The 14153-nt window shown below is 47.5% G+C and overlaps 1 protein-coding gene across 2 annotated transcripts in view; it reads right to left on the bottom strand.

The window, feature by feature from the left end:
* The window catches only part of MIB2 (MIB E3 ubiquitin protein ligase 2), a 71801-nt gene extending 58044 nt beyond the window's left edge, over nt 1–13757 (bottom strand). The window contains exon 1 of one of the 2 annotated variants that reach the window (XM_083453824.1): nt 13491–13757. The gene's annotated coding sequence lies outside the window, so the exon portion shown is untranslated. The remainder of the gene's footprint in view (nt 1–13490) is intronic. The other variant, XM_083453827.1, reaches the window with a different exon arrangement.
* Between the last annotated feature and the right edge of the window lie 396 nt (nt 13758–14153).

The following is a 14153-nucleotide window of genomic DNA, read 5'->3' as shown; positions in this document are numbered from 1 at the left end:
TACCTATTTATCTACTTGCACTTTGACGTGCTTTCGAACTGCTAGGTTGGCAGGAGCGAGTGGCGGTTAGGCAGTGGTAAAACCTGGTTCTGGGGAGGGGAGGTGTGGCCATCACCTGCCCCTCCATTTTAAGGGTATGCCCCTAGAGCAGCCTTTCTCAACTTGTGGGTCCCCAGATGTTGTTGAACTACAACTCCCATCACCCTTAGCTGGCAAGGCCAGAGCTCAGGGATGATGGGAGTTGTAGACCAACAACATCTGGGGACCCACAGGTTGAGAACCGCTGCCCTGCAGGGATCCGGAGGTGTGGACCTTGTTCAAGGCCCAGGTAGGGGCTAGGACCATGCCACGACCCCATGGGGATCCTGGGGGAGCTCTCAGTTGATGTACATTAACAGGGTTCCCCTTACTGGTGGTAGACCCTTACTGTACTTCCTGCATGGCAGGTAGGAGTCAGATATAGTCTGTTTATTTCCAGTGCCTAAACCAATACCACTCACAATCTCTAACCAATGAAGTTGTGACCTTAATTCACCCATTAACCTAAAATACTGGTGTCCATGTGTTTTATTATTCAACATACAGTGGTACCTCGGGTTAAGAACTTAATTCATTCTGGAGGTCCATTCTTAACCTGAAACTGTTCTTAACCTGAAGCACCACTTTAGATAATGGGGCCTCTCGCTGCAGTCGCACGATTTCTGTTCTCATCTTGAAGCAACGTTCTTAACCCGAGGTACTATTTCTGGGTTAGCGGAGTCTGTAACCTGAGAAGTCTGTAACCCAAGGTACCACTGTATGGGGGAACTCGGGGCCTTGACACGTAACTCCTGGGCTACCCAGATGACAAGACCCTTCCCCACCCAGCCTTGATGATGGAAAGCAGAGCAATACATTTGGCACTAGCTTGGCTGCAGGAGTTGCTGGAAGAAGTCATACAAGGCGCCATCCAACTGCCTTGGCAGCGGAGGTGTGGGTCAGAGTTTCCCTTCTCCTAGACAAACCCTATCCGACCCCTCATTTCCCTCTACATCACATGCAGAAACTACCTTCTTGACCGTTGGACCCACTATTAGTCTCACCCACCAGCTGGTTTAGCTGGCCAGTCGAAGCCATTCCCTGGGGGGTGGGGGGTGGGGTTGCTGCTGTCGCATGCTGACAGCTTCTAGCAGCCACAGGCGGAAGGTGAGTGTGGGGGGGGGGACCAATGCACCCTTCACAGAATCACGGCCAGAAGAGACCATGGTGGTCCTCTAGTCCAGGGTGCAAACCTCTGACCTGTGGCCAAAATGCAGAAAGAGGTACATTCGCATAAATATTAGCAGATCCCGTCATTTCCAGCACTACGCAGGCTGAGTCAACAGGGCCTTGCATTGTTGACAAAGCTCAGGAACAAGTAGCTGGCAGAAGGACACGTGTCTGTCCAAGGCCAGATTTGGCAATGAGGCCGCATTTCCCTTGCCCCTCAAAATAATGTCGTACCAGCAAAAAAATAAAAGTTGCTGATTTGGCTAGGGACACACTAGCAAGAGAGAAAAAGCTGGAGAAGGTTCAGAAAAGGGTGACTGAAATGATCAACGGGTTGGAACAGCTCACCGGTGAAGAAACGGTAAAACTTTTTTTGGGGGGGGGGGAGGAGTCAAATAAAGTGAATGCGGGCGGGGGACACACCTGATAGAGGTGAATAAAATGAGGCATGGGGCTGAGAAAAGAGATAAAGGTTATACTTCTTCTCTCATGATAGAACAGAGGTTCAGAATGGAATTTTTCACACATCAGAGAGAACTGTGGGATTTGCTCCCAGGAAGATGTACTGATGGCCACAAACTTGGGTGTCTTAGAAAAGTTATCAGACAGATTCATAGAGGATTCATCTACTAGCCACAATGACCATCTTCTCCCACTACTGTTGGAGGAAGGAGGCCTCTGATTACCAGTCGACAGGGAATGCCAAGTGGAGAGAGTTGCTGTTGAGCTCAGGTCTTGGCTATGGTCTTTGCAGAAGCATCTGATGAACCACTGTAAGAACAGGATGCTGGAATAGATGGGCCATTGGGTCTTCCTATGTCATTCAGACCAGTACTGATGTATGGAAGTGAGAGCTGGACCATAAAGAAGGCTGATTGCCAAAGAATTGATGCTTTTGAATTATGGTGCTGGAGGAGACTCTTGAGAGTCCCATGGACTGCAAGAAGATCAAACACATCCATTCTTGAGGAAATCAGCCCTGAGTGCTCACTGGAAGGACAGATCCTGAAGCTGAGGCTCCAATACTTTGGCTACCTCATGAGAAGAGAAGACTCCCTGGAAAAGACCCTGATGCTGGGAAAGATGGAGGGCACAAGGAGAAGGGGACGACAGAGGACAAGATGGTTGGAAAGTGTTCTTGAAGCTACAAACATGAATCTGACCAAACTGCGGGAGGCAGTGGAAGACAGGAGTGCCTGGCATGCTCTGGTCCATGGGGTCACGAAGAGTCGGACACGACTAAACGGCTAAACAACAACAACAACAACAACAACAACAACAACAACAACAACATGTCATTCAGAAAACCCATCCAATGCACACAAGGTACACCCCAATTTTTCACACACACACACATCCCACAAATCATTAATTAATTTTTCCCCACAAATGTCCACTCCTGATTGTAAAAAAAAGCCTCTGCCACTGAAACTGAATTCTAGCTACACTGGGAAACTCAAAAAATATAGGGCATCTAATATAGGGCACCAGAGAATTCTCTGAATAATGGATGCTCCTCAAAATAAAATAAAGAAGGGTCTCTGGCAGTCCCCAGCAGGACTGACGGCTTAGAGTCACTGCAAGCCTTTTCTCCCAAAGGCTCGTCAAAGTCAGCTGAACAAAGCAGAGACATACAGACATCATTTTATTTGTATGCCACCTTTCCACAGTTCAAACCATGCTCAAGGCGGCTTACCTAAAACCCCACATAACTACAACAAAAGTACAGTCATACCTCGGGTTCCAGATGCTTCGGGTTGCGCGATTTCGGGTTGCACACTGTGCCGAACCTGGAAGTACTGGAACAGGTTACCTCCGGGTTTCAGCACTTGCACATGCACAGAAGCGCCAAGTCGCGACCGGCGCATGTGCAGACGCGGCGCTGTGGGTTGCGAACGCTGCAGGTTGCGAACGTGCTTCCCGCACAGATCACGTTCGCAACCCGAGCGTCCACAGTAGTCATAAACAGTAAGCAAAACATTAAAAATATATAACCGAACTGAACAATTTCCACATAAATCATAACAGGATCTAAAATGATGATACAAAAAACCAGCAGCAACTCCCCAGCCCAAAAGTCTGTTCAGCAACCTCAGCTTTTGCAGTTGGAGTCAGTCCAGGCTCTGCCCTCCCAGGCCAAGTGGGGAAAGGCCTTCCAGGACTCATAGCCAAGATGGGTGCTTCCCTTATTGCCAGCCAGCCAGCCTTGCGATCTAGCTGCTTTTGGATTCTTTTTGTACAGCTGAATAAGGAAAGCTCATCACTTCTGGGTACCCCTGTCCTGGCAACACCACCACCTTTTAAGTACACTCACTGAGCATCACTCCCTCCCATCAGCAAGCATGCCCTGTATTGTGAAGTGATGCTGTGCAGATATAAACCATGGAACTGTGGAGTTGGAAGGGACCCCCAAGGGTCATCATGTCCAACCCACACCAATACAGTGGTACCTCGGGTTACATACGCTTCAGGTTACTAACTCAGAAATAGTACCTCGGGTTAAAAACTTTGCTTCAGGATGAGAACAGAAATCGTGCTCTGGCGGCGCAGCAGCAGCAGCAGGAGGCCCCATTAGCTAAAGTGGTGCTTCAGGTTAAGAACAGTTTCAGGTTAAGAACGGACCTCCGGAACGAATTAAGTACTTAACCCGAGGTACCACTGTACAGGAATTACAGCTAAAGACTGTTGGAAAACCTCCAATGAGGGAGAGCCTACAACCTTCTGAGGGAATCCATTCCACAGTCGAAGAGCTCTTACGGTCAAGAAAGGTACTCCTAATGGTTAGCTGGAATCTCCTTTCTGGTAATTCGTATCGATTGGTCTGGTTCCTACCCTCTGGAGCAGCAGAAAACAAGATAAGCACATCTCTGCGTATACACAGGAAGGATGGGGAACCTCAGGCCCAGAGGCTGAATGTGCCCCTGCAGCCCTCTGTCCGGCCCTCAGGATTCTCTTCAGGCCACACTCCCTCACTGCCATGTTTTTGATTGGCTAGAATGTGTCCTTGCATTCTCATAATCCTTCTTGCCTGCCTGGACGCAGGACAGAGGTGCATGTGAGGAAACTACTGTAAAATTGACATTTGCTGCCCCACCCACTTTTGTCTCTGGCCCCGCCCACTACGAGCATGCGGTCCCTAGAAGGGAATGCGGCCAGTGGTCTGTACTAACTCAGGCTATGGCGACAAGATCGGGCGGGTAATGTGGTGGCACAACATTCCCCATCTCCCCTTCTTGGCTTTGCCACCCAGCCTTGCAATTAGCCACTGGCCTGGTCACCTGTGGCAAGTTGGGGAGGGGGAGGAGGGAAGTCACCCCCTGGGTAATCAGAAGAATGTTCCAGATAAAAGAGAAAGCTGGGGTGTGGTTGTTTCCTCTTGGTAACCACCTCTGGAGTTTCAAAAGCCACCAGCTCACTACCTGGGCCCTGAAAAACAGCTATCACAGCTTCCCCAAACTCCCAATCCTCTAAGGTTGGAAAGTCTCTTTCTGCTTTCATTTTTGCTAGCTTGCGTTCTTTATTCTCCTTGTGCAAGGCACAGAGTCACGCAGACTACCTAAGCTTCTGCCACCAGCAAGCAGACGAAGTCTTCTCTGATCGCCCACTTTTCAAGCTCATCTTTGCCATCATATGGGCTAGGAACTTGGTTCTTTTTACAAATCAAAGTCAATAATTGCAGGGAGCTGGACTGCGGAGAGCAGTACCCCAGCTCCTGTGCTTCCACCCTGGCTGTCATACACCCAGCAGCTGACACCGTCAAAACAAGCAGAAGGGATCAATATCGTTTTAGGTCAAGCATCAGAGCTTTTGGAAGGAAGTCAAATCAGTGACAAAGCTTTTGTCAAGCCCTGAACTTTTGCTTTGGGATATGAATGCATTGCTTTAACAAGGGAAGTGGGAGAGACAAAGAGAAGGCCTCTCTCCGCCCCCCCCCCCTTTAAACATGTCAGCGCATTTGACTCCTTAAAACACTGATTTGGCGATTTAATAACTTCTCGATCCGCTGTGCTTTGCTCTTGGAGGGACCCTATCCAACACGGTGCCTCAAAGACGACCCAGCCAGGTTCACGGTGAAAAAAGCACCGTGCCCCCAGGGTTAACATTTTGCAGCATCAGCACCAAACTTCATAATTGTTTTGTTACGAAGGCGTCTCATGAGCCCGGACCTCAAGAAAACAAAGTAAAGGGCAAAAGTATCCCTTAGGAAAAAGCAGGGCAACTAACAGCAAACACATCTACTCCATATACTTCTGTGACAAAGGCATGTCCTTGATGAAAACACCAAACCATTAATTCTTGCAACCCATTAAAGCAAATTTCAAGTCCAGTAAAGTATAGTGGTTAAGAGCGCAGGACCAGGATCTGAGAGACTGAGGTTCAAATCGACACTCGGTCATGAAGCTCACTGGGTGACCTTGGCCGCCACTCACCATCTTTCTCAGCCCAACCTACCTTGCAAGGTTGTTGTGAGGATTTAAAAAAAGGGAGTGCGGTTGGGGAGAGAACCATGTAGTCCACCTTGAGCTCCATGCTCCCTGTCACATCAAATAAACTTTGTTGGACAACTGACCAAAGCCAGACCCCCATCCAACATGCCTTCTGCACCTCTATGAATGTACAGAGAAGCTGTAGCAGCTGTAAACTTTGGGGAGAAGGGTCAAGTTTTTTGCTTTGTTTTAAAAAGTTTGGGTTGGTGGCAGCGGTTGTGATAAATGGATAGGGAAAAGCAGCCTTGCAAATAAGGCAGTAAGTAAGTAGCCTGCAATCATCTTTTACCAGCATGATCAGACGCAGGATGGAACACTCTGCCACTGCTCTACCAGCCCACTGCTTGCAATTCCTTATCATCTATGGGGAAGAGTTGTTGGTCAGTTGTTAGAGTGTTAACTTTGCATGCAGAAGATCTCATGTTCAATCCCCAGCATCTCCAGGTAAGGCTGCGATCCCCCAAGTCTGAAATCCTGGACAGCTACTGACTGGGTAGATGGTAGTAGATAGACAGACCAAAGGGAAACGGCAGCTTCCTATTTTCCTAAATAGTGATGTATGGAAGTGAGAGCTGGACCATAAAGAAGGCTGATCGCCGAAGAATGGATGCTTTTGAATTGTGGTGCTGGAGGAGACTCTTGACAGATCCTGAAGCTGAGGCTCCAATACTTTGACCACCTTATAAGAAGAGAAGACTCCCTGGAAAAGACCCTAATGTTGGGAAAGATGGAGGGCACAAGGAGAAGGGGACGACAGAGGACGAGATGGTTGGACAGTGTTCTCGAAGCTTCCAGCATGAGTTTGACCAAACTGCAGGAGGCAGTGGAAGACAGGAGTGCCTGGCGTGCTCTGGTCCATGGGGCCACAAAGAGTCAAACACGACTAAATGACTAAAGAACAACATTTTCCTAAAAGGAGAGGGCTTAATGTCTAAGACTGGGTTAGCAACTGATGCAAAAGGGCCTTCAGGTCATAAACCACAATTTTCAAGGATGCTCGGCCACTCAGATAAGGCACTTCCTCTCTCTATAGCACCTGACACAACAAACGAAGGATAGGGTCAAGGAAGAGGCAACTCAGCCAGCAGCGTGTGAAAAATATCGGCTCCCACGAACAGTGTTCAAAATAGCCAGGCAAATTTTGCACCTGGCTTTCGACCACTTACGACCAAGCAAAGATGCCTGAGTGCCTGAACGGAGCCTGGCATTTCCACCATCTGGAGGCGCATGCCTGAGGATCCTTGGATTTTGACTGCTTTCACACACTAATACCCCATTCTGTAGAATTCTACCAGTTATATTTTATCCGCACCATAGGAATGAATTTCTGGAACCAAAACGCTTTTTTCTGGGCAGCCTGAGAAGAAGCAGTCACCACTAAGAAAAAGAGGTTGGAATAGGCCAATACAGATGTGGGCTGTCCCTGGATCAAAGTGACTTTCCTTCTTTAAGTTCTCAAAGCGCTTAACCTAGCTCAAGGCTGTCAACTGAACTAGCCAGATGTTTAACTGAGAATTGATCACAGTTTGGTGCATCGTTTGAAACCTAAGACTTTAGAGCCCTCTTGCCCCAAAATGGCAACTAGACATTCCGTGTTGGCAACTGCAACTTTGGTTTAAGGAGACACTTGGTGCCTAGCTGATATATCTGAGCTTCTGACACCACCCAGAAAAGGTCTCCATAAAATGGGTAGAGAACTTATGGTACACAGAGAAGGTCCCAGATTCAGCGGCAGTGTGTCCAGTTACAGAAGGGATGGGGAACTTGAAGCCCAGAAATGTAGCCCTCTAGGTCTGTCTATCTTCTACCCCTCCAAACTCTCCCTCCTCACCAGCCCTGCTTCACAATCTCCTTGAGCATTTTTGCCTGACTGGAACGTGTCCTTAAACTCTGAGCATGCTTCCTGCTTGCCTGGAGAGAGGCTACAGAGTTGTGTGTGTGGAAAATAGTCCCATTGGCAAAGGTAAAATGGAAATTCATTCCTCTGCCCATTTTTAATTCCGGCCCCTGCCACTGGCATGTGGCCCTTGGAAGGTTTCCCAGAAGGGAATGTGATCTGGGAAAGGTAACCCATCACAAGTTAAAGGATCTCAAGTAACAGGTGGCAGGTGGAGGGGGTTGGGAGAAGCCACAGAAATCACATCGGTTGATTAGAAAACCCGAAAAGTTCATTTTAGAATGGAATAATTTCAAGATTTATTTGAAAAGTAGTTGTAATCTGAGCACAGTAGTTGCCTTTGAATGATTTCTGTAACTAACGTGTATGAAAGAAAACGATATCAAAATAGAAAAAGAGAATTTTTAAAAATAATGATGAATTAAAGTAAGATGTTTATTATAAAAGAAATATGGAGAGGATGGGAAGTCATAGGTTTGTGTAGAAAACGCATAATTGAATTTGTATGCGTTTTTTGTGAACATGGACATTCTTATTGGACTGATTGAAATGAAGATAATTATGTGTTGTATATATATGGAAAATGAACAATAAAGCATTTAAAAATTTTAAAAAAACCAAAATCCACAGGTGAGCATTTAAGGATCAACCACGATGCTATGAACTTGCAAGAAAGCTTTCGAGTTCACCACAGTTCCACATCAGGCTGGAAGTTAAGGGGAGCGGGGGAGAAGCTGGCTTGATATCGAAACCTGCATTTAGTCCATGGCTTTAAGATGGAGCTAAGGAAGAGACTGGGACTTAACACGCCTCAGGACCTCGATACCTTAAGGACAGCTTCTCCCCACACAAACGGACACAGGCCCTGTGCTTGTCATCTGCGGCCCTTCTCTGTGTCCCCTCTCCCCAAGAAGTTTGGAGGGCAGCAACGCGAGAAGGGGCCTTTTCTGTGGTGGCTCCCCGATTGTGGAATGCTCTCCCCAAGGAGGCTCGCCTGGTGCCATCATTACATGTCTTTGGACTCCAGGCAAAAACATTCCTCTTCACCCAGGCTAATGGCTATTAAATAATCTATGGCCTGCAAAAGAGCGCTGTTAGTATGATGATTATTCTACTATTAGGCTGTTTGTCACCATGCTTTTTACTGTTTCTATTACGCTTTTCTCATTGATGCTTTGTAATGTGTCTTTAATGTTGTCCAACGCCCTCAGATCTTTCGATAAAGGACGGTATATAAATTGAATTAACAACAACAACAATAACAGGTTTCTATGAAGGGTTCAGGTTGTGCTATGGTTGCTCCTGGGCCCAGAAAGAAAACAACAGCCAATTGCCCCCCATTTTTCTAGAATACATTCCAGTCAGGCAACACTGTTTGAGATGGGTGGGAGTGAAGGACTGTGAGGAGCGGGGCCTGGGGAGGGTCCCGAGGGCCAGACAGATATGCCCAGAGGGCCGCATTCACACACGAGGTCAGGGCAGCCTATGTTCCCCCCAGATTCGCAAGGAGCGGGCCCTTCTCCCGAAGCAAGAGCAGATCAGCGGGAGTTAAGCCTAATCTGCCCTGATGGTCTCAGGCCCACAGGGCAACAACTGCCAGGAAGCAGAACGAATTGAGTAGCGAACTGTCTCAACACTGAGATCCTCTGTGTGTGTGTGTGTGTGTGTGTGTGTGTATAAACAAAAAGGAGAGAAAAATGATTGGGGTTTAGCGACACTGACTGGCGAGTGAGCACCCAACTGTACAGAAAGCGTTTATTCCCAACGACTGGCTGCCTGGAATATTTCGGAAGGAGGCAAGGTGGCTCTTAGGAAACTGGAGGGAAAGACAAACCACTGTTTGTTCTCCACTGTCAACTCCGGGGACAGGGAAACTTTCTGCAGCACAGGGGCTGTGTTAACTTCTGAGAAGCCTTCCAGGGGCCAGATGCTAGTGGTGTGGGGAAGGCGAGAGCAGGTGGAACAATGAATGTAAATGTCCGCTTTGTTCAGAAGGCTGCTTTCCACACATACACACCCCTTCCTGTCCTCCATGTGGGCAAGCCATGAGGCATGCGCAGAGTTCAAGGACCCGTTCCAGCCAGACAAAAACACTCAAAGTGGGTGTGAAGAGTTCCGGAGACCACAGAATAGACCTGGAGAGCCGCAGTTGGGTTCCAGACCCGAGGGTTATCAATCCCAGGTCCGCAGGGACGGACAGAAGATCCCCAGGATTTCAGCCCAACCTGGTGATGCCCCGGGAGATCAGACCTGGGACCCCCTGCAGGCAAAGCTGGTGATCCACCGTTTTGTGACCTCTGCTCAAAGAGATTTTTCACAGAACATTAAAAACTATATACAAAACAATTGGCTTGTTTTTGGCCTCTGTCTCAAGAGACAATGGAGTACGCCTCTGGGGGTGAAGTCAAACCGCTCTGTTAGTAGCACTGAGGTGACCTCCCCAGGGCACAAACCTGGGCAGTATGCATTGCATGGAGGTCCTGGGCTGCCCAAACAACAGGACTCCCTTCTTGGCCTTGCTAATGTGGTCCAAAGGAAAGCAGAGCAAAACGTTTGGCACCTGCTTGGCTGCAGCAGTTGCTGAAAGTAGGCGTACAAAGTGCCAGTCTTAGTGACTCCACTCTGGATCTGTGTAGGGTTCACTCCTAAGCCTTTTCTTTTTCCAAAAATGTGTTGCAAAGCAGCAGGTACAGATTTTCTCTCTCTACAGCAGTAACCAAAAATAAAAGTTCACACAATTGTGTGTGCATGTCCATGCACATAGGTAAAGGTACCCCTGACCGTTAGGTCCAGTCGTGACCGACTGGGGTTGGGGTGCTCATCTTGCTTTATTGGCCGAGGGAGCCGGCGTACAGCTTCTGGGTCATGTGGCCAGCATGACTAAGCCGCTTCTGGCGAACCAGAGCAGCGCACAGAAACACCATTTACCTTCCCGTTGGAGTGGTACCTATTTATCTGCTTGCACTTTGACGTGCTTTCAAACTGCTAGGTTGGCAGGAGCAGGGACGGAACAATGGGAGCTCACCCCGTCACGGGGATTTGAACCGCCAACCTTCTGATCAGCAAGCCCTAGGCTCTGTGGTTTAACCCACAGCGCCACCCTTGCCCATGCACATACACACACGCAAATAACTATTTTGAATAAATTCAGATACTGACTAGGGTGAAAAGTCTCTGCTGAGAAGGATTGTTGAAAGAAGCAAGTCCCAAGATTCAATCCCTGAAGAAGAAGAAGAGTTTGGATTTGATATCCCGCCTTTCACTCCCTTTAAGGAGTCTCAAAGCGGTTAACATTCTCCTTTCCCTTCCTCCCCCACAACAAACACTCTGTGAGGTGAGTGGGGCTGAGAGACTTCAAAGAAGTGTGACTGGCCCAAGGTCACCCAGCAGCTGCATGTGGAGGAGCAGAGACGCGAACCCGGTTCCCCAGATTACGAGACTACCGCTCTTAACCACTACACCATACCTGACCTGTTAAAGGGACCGAGAACAGGGGATGAAGCAGATCTATCCCTGCCAAAGGACCCCAAACAGCCTTTCCAACTCAGAGAGAGAAATCCCAGGTTGGATGGAAGAAGCCTGGCCTGGCAGAAAAAAGCAGCTCGCATCTTCACTCTCTCCGAAAAGTCATCTGTCACCTTCATTTCTCCCTTACACACACACACCCTGCAAGCCATTCCCTGCACTCCTCCATCTAATACTTAAAATTGTAAGGCCCTTGGGGGTCGCATCCAGCCACATTTCGCTCACAGCAACCAGGCTGAAATCAATGGCCCAAATTCTGCTCTGTCCATGAACTTCAATAGGTCTACTCTGAGTAGGACTAAATTATGGCAAGGACCCCCCCCCCTCTTATTTCACTCTGCAAAAAGTACCAGGTAATATAGAACCAGGAATTATAATTATTCCCAATTATTTTTTAAAAAAATTATAGTACCTTCTCCATTGAAAAAACCTAAGATGCGTTAAAAGGAATGTACAAGAACAGCAACATGCACTAAAATTTCATTTTCCAACAACTTTTTAAGTGGACGTATTTTATTTTATCCATTCTTTATTCATACCAGATTTGAAACTGATTTTTATACATATATATATACATATATATATACATATATACATATATGTGTATATATATATATATATATATATATATGTATATATATGTTATATATATATATATATAAACGGTGGTATCCAATGCTAGCCCTACTCAGAGGAGACCAACTGGGGTTAAGAGTCATAGCTAACTTAGATTCATTAATTTTGATGGGTCTACTCTGTGTAGGACTACAACCCTGCATCTTTATATTGCTGATTTCCTTCCCAACCCCATCCAACACACACTTTGTTCATTACTTTGGGGTGTTTCATGAAAAGTGATTCATAACTGAAATAACAATTATGAATATTTTGGGAAGGTGGAAAAAAAAACAAAGCAAGCATCACAAAGCCAACCAACTAGAAATTTTATATGCATGCATTTTAAAAATAAATTGAAGTACATTTTAATATGTTGGCCCTGAAGTCCCATTTCATTACTGCTTCACTGGTTTCATGCTTTGTTTTTTGCTTTGATTGTATTTCTTATTGCTTTCAGGTTGCTTGGGGGGGTTATATTTAAGCGGCTTATAAACGCTTTTAAATAAACATATAGTTAAAGAGAGACACACAGAGATGCTGGTAGAGGTCATCCACAGAATGGCATCAATTTATGATTATCCCATAAAGCTGCAATCCTAAGCCCACTTAGCCTGCGAGTAAAGTCCCACTGAATTCAATGGGACTTAAATCCAAGTACTAGGACTGCTCTCTAAGGGTTGCCTAGGCATCCTCAACATTCTCATCCATTCTGGGAAGGAGAGAGAAAACCCCAGCTTCTTTCCAAAACAACACGGATGTCCCACACAATCAACAGGTACCAACAGCATCTTAACCTTTTCTGGTATAAATCTCCCATACCAGAGGCACAAAGTGGGCGGAAACAGCAGCAAATCCACAGGAAAAAAGCGTAAATAACTATGGTACCAAGTTAAAGGTCTGTACAACCCATGTCTCAGTTTGAAGGCAGATTGCCAGCCCCACTCTGGGAGGATTTCTTCTTCTTCTAAATTCTGGAGAGGGGAAAAATCATGCAGAGATCCTTCTCAGCCCACAGCAAGAGGAGATTCCTGAGCCTGGCTATCCATGCTCAAGAAATGTCCTGATTAAACCTCATCTTACCCCCTTTTGCTGGCCAAACATCCCATCAATAGCCACCAATATTTTCTTATTTTTTAAGCCTTGCAGGTTCTGCTTGGATTGGGGAACCCAGCTGTCCTGTTTAGCAAACTCTGCCAATAAAATCCCTCCAAAGCAAAAGATAGATAGATGATAAATAGATATTTGGGTCACCTAATCCCTTTCCTCTAAAAGACCCTTCCTCGCCTAACCAACCCTTGGAAATAGCTTGAAGCCAGTCCTCCACCCACTGAGCACATTTAAACATTCGCAGCCGGGTGGGAAGGTATAGGAAATACAAGAGAGTCCCACAAAACGCCCCTGGTAGCTCCCTGCCACCAGAGAGGAGTTGCCAACTTATGCACCGGCCTCCCGCAGCTGTGCCCGTTTTGCAGGGAAGCCGCGCGCAAAAGCCCACATTTTAGGCTCCCTTTGTCCACCTGCCAGGAGGGGCTGCGGCTGGGATCTGTCGTGGATCTGGCACGCCAAGCCATCGCAGCTGCCGCTCTGCTTGTTTCAAGGGCGGCTTTTAAGAGCACAGGAGCCACGGCAAGTTGTTTATCTGTGGTCATCTGGCAACTCCCTCCCTCCCCTCCGAGCAGCCCTGCAGATCCCTCTCCCCCGGAATCCAAACTTACTGCAAAGTTTCTCTCCCGAGGCAGCGCCTGATCCACTCTCTTCTCGGAGATGCTTTCTCCCCGCAAAGCTGTTAAGCAGTTCCCTCTTGAGTCCGGCAGCCTCTGCCTCTGCTGCTGCTGCTGCTCCTCCCCGCCCCCCCTCTTTTGAGCTTCCTGTTCCTTCCTTTGCAGCAAGCTCAAAAAGCAACCAGTACATGCACACGCACCCACACACCCCTTTCCCTGGATCTTTTGGGCGTCCCTATGACCGCCTGAGGGCGCAAAGGCTTCCGGGAATTGTAGTTCTCCTTCTCCAAGCAAAGCAGGCATCTTGAGGTTCCAAAAACTCCATTTCCCAGCAGGCACCGCGCCACGCTCTGGTTGCTAGCACGAACCAGCCCGGGGGTGTTTAATTTTTTCCCCTTTTAAACTCCCTTCCCTGTCGGTGGTGTGGAAAGGTTTGGGAATGCCCAAGGACAAGCGCCATCTCGTGGGGTTGTTTTGTTGTGTAAGCGGGGGGAGATAAAAAATATCCCATGCTTGGTTGCGAGAAGCATTAGAAACCAACCGCAACAAGTCCCGTGGCACCAGAAAACAGCTTATTTCCCCTGAAATAATTCTGGGAACTGTAGTTTACTCCCTCGCCGAGCTACCATTCCCAGCACCCTTCACAAACCACAGTTC

Source organism: Podarcis tiliguerta, assembly GCF_965153285.1.
Source record: "Podarcis tiliguerta genome assembly, chromosome: 8".
Lineage (NCBI taxonomy): Eukaryota > Metazoa > Chordata > Lepidosauria > Squamata > Lacertidae > Podarcis > Podarcis tiliguerta.
The sequence above is the reverse complement of the archived record's forward strand: the minus strand, read 5'-3'. Positions and strand labels throughout refer to the sequence as shown.